The sequence below is a fragment of the Fukomys damarensis genome, unplaced genomic scaffold (genome assembly GCF_012274545.1).
Source record: "Fukomys damarensis isolate Sample0158 unplaced genomic scaffold, DMR_v1.0_HiC HiC_scaffold_23, whole genome shotgun sequence".
Taxonomy (NCBI): Eukaryota; Metazoa; Chordata; class Mammalia; order Rodentia; family Bathyergidae; genus Fukomys; species Fukomys damarensis.
In genome coordinates, this window is record NW_022900935.1 from 37287609 (window position 1) to 37296742 (window position 9134).

At 40.2% G+C, this 9134-nt stretch overlaps 1 long non-coding RNA gene across 1 annotated transcript; it reads right to left on the reverse strand.

Annotated features, from left to right (window-relative positions):
- Positions 1 to 98: 98 nt before the first annotated feature.
- LOC104864906 lies at positions 99 to 4893 on the reverse strand. The gene is made up of 2 exons (XR_781012.3): positions 4819 to 4893; positions 99 to 167 (listed from the first exon to the last, which is right to left on the reverse strand). It is a non-coding gene; the product is annotated as an uncharacterized LOC104864906 (long non-coding RNA).
- Positions 4894 to 9134: the final 4241 nt, after the last annotated feature.

A 9134-nucleotide genomic window follows, 5' to 3' on the forward strand; every position in this document is an offset into this window, starting at 1 on the left:
GACAGCACAGATGTTGTAGCTCTCTGGGGAAAGTGTCATGCCCACCCTAATCTTCAGGCTCAGCTTTTCCTTTTTGGGGGGTTTGAAGATAAATTTTAGCAGAAGGGAAGTGAAGAAAATAAACAGCTCAGACCTAGCCAGCTGTTCTCCAAGGCATCCACGTTTTCCTGTGGGTCCAAAACAAATAATTTATTTTTTCAGGTAGCACTATTGGCTCTAGAAATTGGCATTCTCAACTCCCTTCAGCAAAACCTGACTTTGAGCTTTATTTCTAGCTTTTTCTGTTTGTCTGAGAACCACTTAAATTCACCAAAGGATGGAAAGTGGAAATCCAGGATCACAAGATCAAATGCATTTACAGGTTAGTTGTGGGTCAAGAAGCACAGTGCAGAGTAATAGAAGTAGGAGGCTTGGGGTGACTCAGAGAGTGGTATCTTGTCTGAAACCTTTCAAAAACTCATTTAATAAACAAGCATGAGAGCTGTCAATGAAATAACAACAAAACGATATAGTTTGTCTCAATCCTTAAAAGCAAGCAGGAAAGTACCGCACCGGGCTCCTAACATCTAAGCCACTCCCTTATGCCTGTTACCCTCCTGTATTGTGGGGACCCCCTGATAAGCACGGCCCTATAGATGGAGCTGCCCGTTCCTTCCTCTTTGAGTTGTCTGTCTTGGCCAGGGCCTTTGCTTCCAACACGAGGGCGGAGCAGGGTCCTCCCCTCCATAGCTCATACGGGTCACCACCCTGGCTACATCCCAGAACCCGGAACATGGAAAACTGGGGGAAAAGGGGAGAAAAAGTCTGTGCTTAGGCTACTGGAGGCCACCTTGGGGGGACAGTGATGGAAAGACAGCTGGAATGACAAGTAAATCTTGGGTATGATGTAATTAACCTTTGTAGCACCAAATACTTCAAAGTACTTTTCACTGGACTCTGATAAAACCACTGAAGCAGAGAAACTTGCACGAAATGAGTTACTTACTGTAACCAAGGAAAATTCCAAGTAAGTCCTCTTGCCTCATTTGCCCTTAGACTTAAATCTCTGATTTGGGAGGTCCCACAATACATTAGCACATTCTCACCAGCTTGCTGTAGAGGATACGTCTGCTGCGTGGGTTATAATAGTGGCCTAGGTTATTTCCCCGGGACCTGAAGGTCACTCTTCCTGAAGACACTTTCCCTTCACTTTGCTCACAGATGTCTCATGGGTGACTGAAATGGGATACAAGGATCTCTGTGTTCACATTGCCTCTGTCCCCTTAGCTGTCTCAACCCTTGAATCAAATGCTACTTACTTCTACATATAGAGTTGTTGATCATTAAAAGTGCTTAGTCCACGGGGAGAGAGTTGAGAAGAGGAGGTGATGAGGGCAATGATTAAAGTACATCACATGCAGGTACAAATCTGATGAAATGAAACTCATTAATCTATGTAACAATATGTGCTCAACAAAAATGGGACAGAGTTTAGTCCAAGGTTAGTGTTCATTGTCCTATTGCATGTGAGAGCTGGCATGCATTTTCCTTTGCTTTGTATTTGTCGTCTTATCTGCCCCTACTTTGTCCTTTTTCAGCAACCTGTGTAGAAGTCCCTAATGTCCTTCAGACCCATTCTAGGGTCCAGACTCACAAACCCAGGATGTTTGGTGTGGGATGATGGTGTCACAAAAATTCCAAGGCCTCTGGAATGAGCTGGCAGTGACCACCTGGTGATCTCAGTCCACATCAAAGAGACATCATTTGGAACTGTTCTCCTGGCTAAGGATATTTAGGCACTTTAACCCAGCTGAGAATATCCATACCATTCCTGCTGTTCTCTGTTCTGTGAGAGTTGGTCACTGTCTTGACCAACTGATGAGTCTCTTCACCCAAAGCCCCAAGTGAGCTGAGGCCCTAAACTGCCGCCCATAAAGAACTGTCTGTGCAGGAGTGTATGTGCTTGCAGTACCTGGCCCAGCCTATTTCCCCATGTCTGGTTCAAAAGCTCACATCATCTAGCACCATCTCTCTGGTGACTCTGTGGGAATGAGGTGTGAACCCTGGACAGGCCCTACTGGACCTGGGCTTGCAGACACTGCCCCAGTGTGAAGGACTGTGTGGCCACCAGGATTCTCTGTTCTACAGAGTGGCTTCAGAAGGGCTAGCACAACATAACGGGTTTCTTTGTCAATATTTTTCTCTCTTTCTTCTGCTTCTTCTTATATTAAACTCATTTTTCTATTGAAACATAAAAATACTATGAACAGGCAGCCTGGAACGTATTCCTAAATCTGAGCCAAGCTTTCAAACTAGAAGTGCATTTTCACAGTGTGCAAAGGTGACTTGGAACTCTGTGTAGAAAGACAGAGGATACCATCAGAATTCGGGCACATTCAGGGCATCACAGCAGAGAGAAATAAACATCAACATTGCAATCACACCACCTCGTGGGTAGATCCCACCTCACCCCATGGCGACCCTCAGGGTTACCAGCAGTAAACGATGCTGCTTCAAAAGGCCAATCTGGATTTTACTGGAAGTTAATTATAAGCAAATTCCATGTCTCCCCTAGCAGTGTTTTCAGGAAAACACTGTGTCATACTCAAAGGACAGTGTGAGACCTACACAATTTTAGGTTTTTGATAAAACTAATGGACACTCATGCTATCTGAGCCACAGGAATATTGTGAGTATAATTCCCACATTGGCTTGTGCCTCACTTGCATTATTTTCAAAGTGTTGATGTTAATTTGAACCTCGTAAGGTTACAGGAGGGCAATGGTGGACAATTTATAGCATACATGGTAACTGCATTCCTTTGAAGATAAAATACGTCAATACACGAGTTGTTTCTAACCTAAATCTCAGTATTCAGGTTGAATTACAGTGTTGGACCTTTGCAGTAAATAAGCGTGTTCTGGGGTATAGTTTGTTTGATCATCTCTAAAAAGTCGCCATCATTGCACTAGGGCATGTGTTCCATGACAGAAACTTTGTTTTGTTTTCTATTTAACTCATAGTTATATTCTCGGGGCTGAATGACACATAATAGAGGTTGGCTAAATATGTAGTAAAAACCATCAGCAGAACTAAGACATAACCTGCAATGTGGGAAAATTTTTTTACCAGCTGCTCTTCAGACAAAGGACTATTATCTAGAGTATATAAAGAACTCAAAACAAGCACCCCTCCCAAATATTAAGACCCAATTCAAAAATGGGCATCCGAAATGAACAGACATTTCTCAGACAAAAAAGTAAAAGCAGCAAGTAAATATATGAAAAAATGTTCCGCGTCACTGGTCATTTGAGAGATGTGGATGAAAGCAACACTGAGATTCCACCTCACCCCACAAAGAATGGCTGTTATCAAGAAATCACACAATAACAAATGTTGCAGGGGTGGTGGGGAGAAAGGAACTCTTCTCCATTGTTGGTGGGAGTGCAGACTAATGCAACCACTATGGAAACCAATATGGAGATACCTCAAAGAGCTGGGACTAGAGGTTCCATTTCCAAAAAGGGTATCTTTCCAAAAGAATTAAAAGCATCATATCACAATGATGTATGCACACCTATGTTTATAGCGTCACAGATTGTAATAGCTAAAACTTGGAAACGGCCCATTTTCCCATCTGTTCGAAACTGGATAAAGAAGATGTGGTTTTTCTATAAAATGGAATACTATTCACCCATAAAGAATGAGAAAGTAGATTCATTCATAGGAAAGTGGATATATACTCCTAAGTGAAATAAGTAAGTCACATGTGTAAATACTGAATAGTTTCTCCGGTGTGAAAAACTATAATAGTACACAAGATACTAATGAGATAATTAACAATGTGAAATAGGAAGAAACGGGCTAAAGGTGTAGGGAAAGTGGGAAGGGTAGGGGAAAGGGAATAAGGGAAAGGAAAAAAATATGAGAAAATGAATAAATGGAAATAAAGTCTTTGCAAATAGGGATGGTTGGAGGGCACAAAAGGAGGGCAGGGACAAGGGGAAAAAATGAGAACCAAGACCTGTCATGTAAAGGTACAAGATCCCAATAATGAATGTAACTGCACTGTATGCCTAGAATGTACCAATAAACTCAATAAAAAGAAAAAAATTTGCAGTGAAAAAATTGCCTTCTTAATTTGAAAACTCTTCCAACATTTACAACCAAATGGTTGAAATTTAAGAAGAAAATTTGCTATTGATGTTATGATATTAAATATTTTAAAACAAATTGAATGTGGATTGAAAATAAAAGAGCAAAAAAAGATTTCACTGAATCAAACTTTTGAGTATTCAAGTGGCATAAAATATGTATTTATTAATTTGAGTTTTTAAAAGTAATTAAAATTTAAATAGAAAAAAAAATCTTCAAGAATTTCTCATAAAGCATAACCCAGTCTGCTAGGCTGTCATCATCTTTCAGTCACTGCCTAATGTGTGTAAGGAGAGGAGGTGGCCATCTCCCAATCTCCATATTTAAATATCATCACTATTTTCATGTGAGCTGAATATTTGCACTTATTTGTGATACTCTACAAAGATGGCAAATGTTCAAGCTTCTTTGAGGGCAAGATTCAGGGTTGGAGTCTCTCACCCCTGTGCCCAGATCACAGGACAGATGAAAGCTCCATCAGAGGAAAGGGAATGACTGAGTTTTAGGCAGGATCTAAAACAGTGTGCAATTCAGAGACTGCTGGGCCAGAGCCAAAAGCAACATGGAGTCAAGGTGGGATGGGCCAGGAGAAAGAATCTTATTCAAAACAAAAGATTAAAAGGAAGAGGAGAAAGACAGGAGGGAGGAACTCTTGTGATATCACTCCTTCTCATCAGAACTCACCCAGTGAGAAAGGTAGAAAGGATTCCCTTTTCTTAAACTGTCCATTCTCCAGGAAATGCTCTGAGTTGAATGTATCTGGTGTCGCCCACTCTGTGGGGCCCTGTGCAGTGCAGTCAAATTGGTCATGACCATGGTCCCCTAGGAAAGGGAGCAGAGAGTCAGGTGAGGCTTGACCCATGCAACACACTCAGGCACAGGGACAGGGTCCTGGGCTCCCAAGCTGGGGCCTGCTGCTGGCCTCGGCTCTCATAACCTGCCAAGCCCACTGTCCCTTGAGCTCAGTCTCCAGGATCCTACACTTGTTCACAGGTCCACTCTGGACAGACTGTCCTTGCCTGCAGGGAAAGTTCCAGGGAGGTTAAACTACTTTAGAGTGTAGAATGCCTTTCTTCCACAGGCACGTGTCAGTGACCATAGCAATGAAGTCTCTTTTGCTTCTTCTTTCTCTTCCCTGCAGTATCAACTGCTCTCCCCACTCACAGCAGGCTTAGTAGCACTAGCAGGTGGTCGGGGTCAGCAACCGCTGTTCCTCCAGCCACATGGCCAGAAATCCCAGAGGCAGGAGAGTGAGCTTTTCCTTCATGCTGCTCCTCCGACCCACCGGTGAGGCTGGATGGTTTTCCTATCAGTTCATTCTGTGATCTACATTCTCTGCCTATGAGAGGATTCTCTTTGAGGTGATGCCTTGTTCACTCAGGTTCGCATAATGACTCTTAACCATGCCACTGGCACCCCTTTTAGTCTGCTCCATATCCAGAGAGCTGAGGGCACTTTGAATATGACTTCAGCATATCACATCTCCCAAGTACTCACATGGAAAACTCCATAATCTTTAGGGTAAGAATTGCCTTTGGAGAATGAAATTTGGGAATGGAGCAAGTAAGAATGTATGATTTTTAAAATTTAATACCAGATAGATATTTGCATCTTCATTTAAGTACTAAATTTGCTTTCTTTTTTGTTTTTGTTTTTGGTACCAGGGATCGAACTCAGGCCCTTGCACTTGTGAGGCAGGTGCTGAAACCACTGAGCTAACTCTGCCCAGCCAGTTTGCTTTAAAAATATGTATATAAATCCTTAATTAAAAATTCCCCCAAAAGTTATAGAAAATATCATCTTGCATTTCATTTATAAGTACATTGCTTCGTTTTGTGAATAGTCTTGAAGTTAATAAATTAAAACAATTCTACTGTCTCTTTGGGACTTGTGCAACAATCATTTAATAATGTCTAACAGTTCTGGGCTATTAACAATTTACTACGTATTTTTAAGGCATAGTCTTGCAATGTACATAATTTTTTCTTAAAATATTTCAGAAGTTCTGAACTCCTTTTAAAATAATAGCTATTGGGTAGACACAAATTTCTTTTTGTACAGGATAGAGTGACTCATTTTAAAAGTTTTAAAACAAATTTACTTTTCCACATCAGAGAGGTGTTTATTCAGCTGCAGCATGAAAACAAGATGCATCGCTTACAGCAGGAAGGTACTGAGAATGAACGCATCGCAGAGCTACAGGAGCAGCTGGAGCAGAAGCACCGAAAGATGAACGAACTGGAAACTGAGCAAAGGTGACTACTCCTTTCTGTCACTGCAGAATGTGGCGATTTAGTGCCCTAGCCGTGAAATCTTCATCCACAGAGGTGGAAAATACTGCACTAATTAACTAGCATTATCTAGAAGTAGTTTGCAATTATTTTCTCATTAGTAATTTCTCACTACTGTAAGCTTTACTCTGTGACAGCCAAGTGATTCATTTCAAATATATTATAAAGCATGTAGATGATCCGTTAATTTTAACAGACTTGGTTAACAAGGCTGCTTTTTCTTGAATTTCATTTAGATATCTTCACAAATGACAGGAGATTTAACAAGTGAATAAAGGATGGTTTGGTTTCTTTTGTAGTCTGATGCATAGATAGTATATAGATTGCAGAGTCAAATTTAAATCCTACTTTTGCTTCAGCTCACTAATGGTTTGTTTCTGAGCAAGTTATTTAAACTCATTCTCAGTGTCTTCAGCTATAAATATTCCACATCAAGTACTTAAAGTAAATGGTATATTTATTTGTTACCAATGGTATGCTCAAATATTATTACAATAAAATGTACTGTATTCATGTAGTATTTACTGTGTACCAGAGAGTTTTCAAAGTCCTTTTTTGATATTAACTCAGTAAATCTTCACACTGACTCTGTGAAGTAGTGATCAGGATAATTATGGATAAGAAGGCTGAGGCCAGGCGTGGTGGCACACACCTGTAATCCCAGCACTTGGGAGGCTGAGGCAGGAGGATCGCTGTGAGTTCGAGACCAGCCTGAGCTACATAGTGAGTTCCAGGTCAGTCTCAACTACATAGTGAGATTCTGTCTCAAAAAACCAAAAAAAAAAAAAAATAAGGCTGAGATGCAGAGAAGTTAACATACCCATAGTTACACAGCTAGAAAGCACTGAATTTCATATTCAAATGTTCTGTCACCCTGAGACTTTGAGTCTCTACTCTTGCCACAATGCTAACCTGCCTATTATAAATGGCACATTTACTATGAAGGTATTTGCATTTATTTATTCAGCCTTCATCTTCTTTGATCTTACAGGCACACTAGGAATTTTGCAGGCGCTTGAAGCATTTTCCAGAATTTATACGCATACTAGTACATAAATGATACTAAAAGAGGAGTAACATTTTAACTTGTGAAGAGAGAATTAACTGTTGCTATCTTGTTAACACTAGATTTTCTAAATTTATGCTTTTAGAGAATAATATGTTAGATATGAATAAATAATTATCATATTAATGATCATAGCAACAGTGGAGAATTATATCGGGCAGGAATTTGTGTCTTATGTATGGAGAGCTGTGTGTGCCTATGTGTATAAAGGAGGAGAGGTACTAACTCTTGGTTGTAACTTCTTTGTTTTGTTTTGTTTTTTTTTTTTTGGTACTGGGGATCAAACCTGGGTCCTTGCGCTTACAAGGGAGTCCACTGAACCGCTGAGCTAAATCCCCAGCCCTTGGTTGTAACTTCTAATAGTGATAACTTTTAAGAAGAGTTTTAAAGTGTGGGATTTTGTCAAGTTAAATTACAGCCTAGCTGCTGGAGCCAATCTATTTAATTCAAATCTGCAGTCATAAATTCATCATTGGGAAATGGTGTACTGTCTTTCCTCCCAACATTGTGAAATCTGAAACAGAAAAAGGAAACCTAGTTTCCATTCATTGCAACTGTCGGAAAATGGAACTACTTTTCTAATTTTTCTACCAGGGAGTTATAGTGCAGAAATGTTGTTTTTACATGGACATGTATTCCTGTGTCTTGAATTTTAAAATGTGAGTGTGGGGCCGGGAATTTATTTCAGTGGCACCATGCCTGCCTTGCAAGCAAAAGGTCCTGAGTCCGATCCCTGGTACCATAACAAACAAACAAAAAATGTTGAATATATATGTTTTTGGGGGGAAAACATGTCCCTTTTTAAAATATTTCCTTAGGAAATAATCTAAATTCTACATATTATAATTAGTCACAGATATTTGGTATACATTTGTAATTGGAAATCTATAGATGTATGTGTATATATGCCTGTGTGTCTATGTGATTAAATTACATGAACATAGCTTATAGATTTTTAGCTTTGACTTTAAATACAAATAAATACCTATGAGTCATATTAAAATAGGCTCAGCAAAGAGCAAATCCGAGAACTGCAGCAGCAGATTGAAGACCTTCAAAAGTCTTTGCAAGAACTTGGCTCCAAGTCTGAAGGTGAAAGTGTGAGTAACTTAGAACTTATAATAATTTGTCGGGGCCCAGTCATGGCCCACTGGAGTTTGACATTTGGAAAATAACTTCTTCCTGTATAATTAAGGCATCAACATTTGCTACTCTTCAAGGAAACTGTTTGTTAAGCTTGTTTTGACTCTTTGACCCTGACATAACAGGAAACTCATTAACTGAAGATATGATGTTATCTGTAAGAGTCAGGAAATCACCCTGACATAACAGGAAGCTTGTTAGCTGAAGATCTGATGTTATCTGTAAGTGTCAGGAAACCCGGTCTTTGAAAAACAATTACTTGGTGTTTTTTGTTGTTGTGTGCCCTTAAAAGCTTCCTGTTGATGCCAGCCTATAAAAGGAGCTGTTTCTGTGAAATAAAGCAGACTTCTATTCATCTCTGCTCAGGTTTGAGTGTTCTTTCCTTTCTCAATCCTCACTCCCCGACTCAGGCATGTTAGTGTTGTGACGGCTGGACGGCCACAAGTGGCGCCCGAACAGGGACCTGAAGAACAGGGACTTGAAGAACAGGGACCTGAGTA